The sequence below is a fragment of the Pseudophryne corroboree genome, unplaced genomic scaffold, assembly GCF_028390025.1.
Source record: "Pseudophryne corroboree isolate aPseCor3 unplaced genomic scaffold, aPseCor3.hap2 scaffold_2289, whole genome shotgun sequence".
In the NCBI taxonomy this organism is placed as follows: domain Eukaryota; kingdom Metazoa; phylum Chordata; class Amphibia; order Anura; family Myobatrachidae; genus Pseudophryne; species Pseudophryne corroboree.
Window position 1 is genome coordinate 1 of NW_026968942.1, and position 6,539 is coordinate 6,539.

The window sequence follows — 6,539 nt, forward strand, 5'->3', positions numbered from 1 at the left end:
GAAAGAAAAAACACAAACATGATTGTGCATTTAAGTTGTCAGCACACATCTGCTTTGGTTCAAATGCACTGCATATCTTCCTTCAGTCAGCCAACAAAACAGCAATGGAAAAGATTAACATACTGTTGGTAAAGCAGTTGCACCAAATTGATTTTCTGCAATATAGCATGATAATCCATACTGACAGCTCTGGATAGTACCAGCACATTTCTTGCTGGACTTGGTAATGCAAAGAACACAGTAAACAGCTTCACTTTTTCCTCAAAAATAAATAATTGACTATTAAAAACCTAACAGTCTTAAATTAGAACATCAGTAAGCACCACTGGCATAATGGATAAGTCACTGCCCTCCTAAGCCAGGGGGTCCAAGTCCCATATGGGGTGGAAGTCATTACAGCAAGTGTCTCATCACTAGAGTTGATATTTTATCCTTGCTTCAACTGTAAAACAGTCTTGCAGTGTTTAGCTTGTAAAAAATGACCACAGAAGCTAAAATATGACATTAATTATGATAACATTGTTGTTGTTGTTTTTTAAACCTTTTCTATCACCGTGGACAGCTTATTCAAGTACCATCTGGCATGCATGTTCCTTTGTTGCTCATCATTCATCACCAAAAATTATTTTCTTTTTCAATTCTTATGACTGTACCGATTGTATTGAATAAAATCCACATCTAGCATAACCAATCAATGCTGCAAAGTGCTCCAGTGGCGCAATTGGTCAGCGCACGGTATTTATAAGATAGTATCTGTTGAGCAATGTCGAGGTTGTGAGTTCAAGCCTCACCTGGAGCATCTTTGTATACTGTTTTTTTTTCCTTTTCTTATGTCATTAGTCATTGATTATAAACTGCTTCCTTAATATTTAATATGATATTACAAAGGATGGAAGAAAGAAAGAAAAAACACAAACATGATTGTGCATTTAAGTTGTCAGCACACATCTGCTTTGGTTCAAATGCACTGCATATCTTCCTTCAGTCAGCCAACAAAACAGCAATGGAAAAGATTAACATACTGTTGGTAAAGCAGTTGCATCAAATTGATTTTCTGCAATATAGCATGATAATCCATACTGACAGCTCTGGATAGTACCAGCACATTTCTTGTTGGACTTGGTAATGCAAAGAACACAGTAAACAGCTTCACTTTTTCCTCAAAAATAAATAATTGACTATTAAAAACCTAACAGTCTTAAATAAGAACATCAGTAAGCACCACTGGCATAATGGATAAGTCACTGCCCTCCTAAGCCAGGGGGTCCAAGTCCCATATGGGGTGGAAGTCATTACAGCAAGTGTCTCATCACTAGAGTTGATATTTTATCCTTGCTTCAACAGTAAAACAGTCTTGCAGTGTTTAGCTTGTAAAAAATGACCACAGAAGCTAAAATATGACATTAATTAAGATAACATTGTTGTTGTTGTTGTTTTTTAAACCTTTTCTATCACCGTGGACAGCTTATTCAAGTACCATCTGGCATGCATGTTCCTTTGTTGCTCATCATTCATCACCAAAAATTATTTTCTTTTTCAATTCTTATGACTGTACTGATTGTATTAAATAAAATCCACATCTAGCATTACCAATCAAAGCTGAAAATTGCTCCAGTGGCGCAATTGGTCAGCGCGTGGTACTTATAAGATGGTATCTGTTGAGCAATGCCGAGGTTGTGAGTTCAAGCCTCACCTGGAGCATATTTGTATGCTGTTTTTTTTTCTTTTCTTATGTCATTAGTCATTGATTATAAACTGCTACCTTAATATTTAATATGATATTACAAAGGATGGAAGAAAGAAAGAAAAAACACAAACATGATTGTGCATTTAAGTTGTCAGCACACATCTGCTTTGGTTCAAATGCACTGCATATCTTCCTTCAGTCAGCCAACAAAACAGCAATGGAAAAGATTAACATACTGTTGGTAAAGCAGTTGCACCAAATTGATTTTCTGCAATATAGCATGATAATCCATACTGACAGCTCTGGATAGTACCAGCACATTTCTTGCTGGACTTGGTAATGCAAAGAACACAGTAAACAGCTTCACTTTTTCCTCAAAAATAAATAATTGACTATTAAAAACCTAACAGTCTTAAATTAGAACATCAGTAAGCACCACTGGCATAATGGATAAGTCACTGCCCTCCTAAGCCAGGGGGTCCAAGTCCCATATGGGGTGGAAGTCATTACAGCAAGTGTCTCATCACTAGAGTTGATATTTTATCCTTGCTTCAACTGTAAAACAGTCTTGCAGTGTTTAGCTTGTAAAAAATGACCACAGAAGCTAAAATATGACATTAATTATGATAACATTGTTGTTGTTGTTTTTTAAACCTTTTCTATCACCGTGGACAGCTTATTCAAGTACCATCTGGCATGCATGTTCCTTTGTTGCTCATCATTCATCACCAAAAATTATTTTCTTTTTCAATTCTTATGACTGTACCGATTGTATTGAATAAAATCCACATCTAGCATAACCAATCAATGCTGCAAAGTGCTCCAGTGGCGCAATTGGTCAGCGCACGGTATTTATAAGATAGTATCTGTTGAGCAATGTCGAGGTTGTGAGTTCAAGCCTCACCTGGAGCATCTTTGTATACTGTTTTTTTTTCCTTTTCTTATGTCATTAGTCATTGATTATAAACTGCTTCCTTAATATTTAATATGATATTACAAAGGATGGAAGAAAGAAAGAAAAAACACAAACATGATTGTGCATTTAAGTTGTCAGCACACATCTGCTTTGGTTCAAATGCACTGCATATCTTCCTTCAGTCAGCCAACAAAACAGCAATGGAAAAGATTAACATACTGTTGGTAAAGCAGTTGCATCAAATTGATTTTCTGCAATATAGCATGATAATCCATACTGACAGCTCTGGATAGTACCAGCACATTTCTTGTTGGACTTGGTAATGCAAAGAACACAGTAAACAGCTTCACTTTTTCCTCAAAAATAAATAATTGACTATTAAAAACCTAACAGTCTTAAATAAGAACATCAGTAAGCACCACTGGCATAATGGATAAGTCACTGCCCTCCTAAGCCAGGGGGTCCAAGTCCCATATGGGGTGGAAGTCATTACAGCAAGTGTCTCATCACTAGAGTTGATATTTTATCCTTGCTTCAACAGTAAAACAGTCTTGCAGTGTTTAGCTTGTAAAAAATGACCACAGAAGCTAAAATATGACATTAATTAAGATAACATTGTTGTTGTTGTTGTTTTTTAAACCTTTTCTATCACCGTGGACAGCTTATTCAAGTACCATCTGGCATGCATGTTCCTTTGTTGCTCATCATTCATCACCAAAAATTATTTTCTTTTTCAATTCTTATGACTGTACTGATTGTATTAAATAAAATCCACATCTAGCATTACCAATCAAAGCTGAAAATTGCTCCAGTGGCGCAATTGGTCAGCGCGTGGTACTTATAAGATGGTATCTGTTGAGCAATGCCGAGGTTGTGAGTTCAAGCCTCACCTGGAGTATCTTTGTATACTATTTTTTTTCCTTTTCTTATGTCATTAGTCATTGATTATAAACTGCTACCTTAATATTTAATATGATATTACAAAGGATGGAAGAAAGAAAGAAAAAACACAAACATGATTGTGCATTTAAGTTGTCAGCACACATCTGCTTTGGTTCAAATGCACTGCATATCTTCCTTCAGTCAGCCAACAAAACAGCAATGGAAAAGATTAACATACTGTTGGTAAAGCAGTTGCATTAAATTGATTTTCTGCAATATAGCATGATAATCCATACTGACAGCTCTGGATAGTACCAGCACATTTCTTCCTGGACTTGGTAATGCAAAGAACACAGTAAACAGCTTCAATTTTATTCAAAAATAAATAATTGACTATTAAAAACCTATCAGTCTTAAATAAGGACATCAGTAAGCACCACTGGCATAATGGATAAGGAACTGTTCTCCTAAGCCAGTGCTTGTGGGTTTAAGTCCCGTCGGAGTTGGAAGTCATTACAGCAAGTGTCTCATCACTAGAGTTGATATTTTATCCTTGCTTCAACTGTAAAACAGTCTTGCAGTGTTTAGCTTGCAAAAAATGACCACAGAAGCTAAAATATGACATTAATTATAATAACATTGTTGTTGTTGTTTTTTAAACCTTTTCTATCACCGTGGACAGCTTATTCAAGTGCCATCTGGCATGCATGTTCCTTTGTTGCTCATCATTCATCACCAAAAATGATTTTCTTTTTCAATTCTTATGACTGCACTGATTGTATTGAATAAAATCCACATCTAGCAAAACCAACTAATGCTGCAAAGTGCTCCAGAGGTGCAATTGGTCAGCGCGCGGTACTTATAAGACAGTATCTGTTGAGCAATGCCAAGCTTGTGAGTTCAAGCCTCACCTGGAGCATCTTTGTATACTGTTTTTTTTCCTTTTCTTATGTCATTAGTCATTGATTATAAACTGCTACCTTAATATTTAATATGATATTACAAACGATGGAAGAAAGAAAGAAAAAGCACAAACATGATTGTGCATTTAAGTTGTCAGCACACATCTGCTTTGGTTCAAATGCACTGCATATCTTCCTTCAGTCAGCCAACAAAACAGCAATGGAAAAGATTAACATACTGTTGGTAAAGCAGTTGCATCAAATTGATTTTCTGCAATATAGCATGATAATCCATACTGACAGCTCTGGATAGTACCAGCACATTTCTTGCTGGACTTGGTAATGCAAAGAACACAGTAAACAGCTTCACTTTTTCCTCAAAAATAAATAATTGACTATTAAAAACCTAACAGTCTTAAATAAGAACATCAGTAAGCACCACTTGCATAATGGATAAGTCACTGCCCTCCTAAGCCAGGGGGTCCAAGTCCCATATGGGGTGGAAGTCATTACAGCAAGTGTCTCATCACTAGAGTTGATATTTTATCCTTGCTTCAACAGTAAAACAGTCTTGCAGTGTTTAGCTTGTAAAAAATGACCACAGAAGCTAAAATATGACATTAATTATGATAACATTGTTGTTGTTGTTTTTTAAACCTTTTCTATCACCGTGGACAGCTTATTCAAGTACCATCTGGCATGCATGTTCCTTTGTTGCTCATCATTCATCACCAAAAATGATTTTCTTTTTCAATTCTTATGACTGTACTGATTGTATTGAATAAAATCCAAATCTAGCATAACCAATCAATGCAGCAAAGTGCTCCAGTAGTGCAATTGGTCAGCGCACGGTACTTATAAGACAGTATCTGTTGAGCAATGCCGAGGTTGTGAGTTCAAGCCTCACCTGGAGCATCTTTGTATACTGTTTTTTTCCCTTTTCTTATGTCATTAGTCATTGATTATAAACTGCTACCTTAATATTTAATATGATATTACAAAGGATGGAAGAAAGAAAGAAAAAACACAAACATGATTGTGCATTTAAGTTGTCAGTACACATCTGCTTTGGTTCAAATGCACTGTATATCTTCCTTCAGTCAGCCAACAAAACAGCAATGGAAAAGATTAACATACTGTTGGTAAAGCAGTTGCATCAAATTGATTTTCTGCAATATAGCATGATAATCCATACTGACAGCTCTGGATAGTACCAGCACATTTCTTCCAGGACTTGGTAATGCAAAGAACACAGTAAACAGCTTCAATTTTATTCAAAAATAAATAATTGACTATTAAAAACCTATCAGTCTTAATTAAGGACATCAGTAAGCACCACTGGCATAATGGATAAGGCACTGTTCTCCTAAGCCAGTGCTTGTGGGTTTAAGTCCCGTCTGAGTTGGAAGTCATTACAGCAAGTGTCTCATCACTAGAGTTGATATTTTATCCTTGCTTCAACTGTAAAACAGTCTTGCAGTGTTTAGCTTGCAAAAAATGACCACAAAAGCTAAAATATGACATTAATTATGATAACATTGTTGTTGTTGTTTTTTAAACCTTTTCTATCACCGTGGACAGCTTATTCAAGTGCCATCTGGCATGCATGTTCCTTTGTTGCTCATCATTCATCACCAAAAATGATTTTCTTTTTCAATTCTTATGACTGTACTGATTGTATTGAATAAAATCCACATCTAGCAAAACCAACTAATGCTGCAAAGTGCTTCAGTGGTGCAATTGGTCAGCGCGCGGTTCTTATAAGACAGTATATGTTGAGCAATGCCGAGGTTGTGAGTTCAAGCCTTACCTGGAGCATATTTGTATGCTGTTTTTTTTTCTTTTCTTATGTCATTAGTCATTGATTATAAACTGCTACCTTAATATTTAATATGATATTACAAAGGATGGAAGAAAGAAAGAAAAAACACAAACATGATTGTGCATTTAAGTTGTCAGCACACATCTGCTTTGGTTCAAATGCACTGCATATCTTCCTTCAGTCAGCCAACAAAACAGCAATGGAAAAGATTAACATACTGTTGGTAAAGCAGTTGCATCAAATTGATTTTCTGCAATATAGCATGATAATCCATACTGACAGCTCTGGATAGTACCAGCACATTTCTTCCAGGACTTGGTAATGCAAAGA

General features: G+C 35.9%; 5 non-coding genes across 5 annotated transcripts; all 5 read left to right on the forward strand.

The window, feature by feature from the left end:
* The first annotated feature begins 706 nt into the window (after nucleotides 1–706).
* On the forward strand, nucleotides 707–799 carry TRNAI-UAU (transfer RNA isoleucine (anticodon UAU)). Its single transcript is given in 2 exon segments — nucleotides 707–744; nucleotides 764–799. It is a non-coding gene; the product is annotated as a tRNA-Ile (tRNA).
* Nucleotides 800–1,608: 809 nt separating this feature from the next.
* TRNAI-UAU (transfer RNA isoleucine (anticodon UAU)) lies at nucleotides 1,609–1,701 on the forward strand. Its single transcript is given in 2 exon segments — nucleotides 1,609–1,646; nucleotides 1,666–1,701. It is a non-coding gene; the product is annotated as a tRNA-Ile (tRNA).
* An 805-nt stretch (nucleotides 1,702–2,506) lies between these two features.
* On the forward strand, nucleotides 2,507–2,599 carry TRNAI-UAU (transfer RNA isoleucine (anticodon UAU)). The gene is given in 2 exon segments: nucleotides 2,507–2,544; nucleotides 2,564–2,599. It is a non-coding gene; the product is annotated as a tRNA-Ile (tRNA).
* An 809-nt stretch (nucleotides 2,600–3,408) lies between these two features.
* On the forward strand, nucleotides 3,409–3,501 carry TRNAI-UAU (transfer RNA isoleucine (anticodon UAU)). Its single transcript is given in 2 exon segments — nucleotides 3,409–3,446; nucleotides 3,466–3,501. It is a non-coding gene; the product is annotated as a tRNA-Ile (tRNA).
* A 1,708-nt stretch (nucleotides 3,502–5,209) lies between these two features.
* On the forward strand, nucleotides 5,210–5,302 carry TRNAI-UAU (transfer RNA isoleucine (anticodon UAU)). Its single transcript is given in 2 exon segments — nucleotides 5,210–5,247; nucleotides 5,267–5,302. It is a non-coding gene; the product is annotated as a tRNA-Ile (tRNA).
* Nucleotides 5,303–6,539: the final 1,237 nt, after the last annotated feature.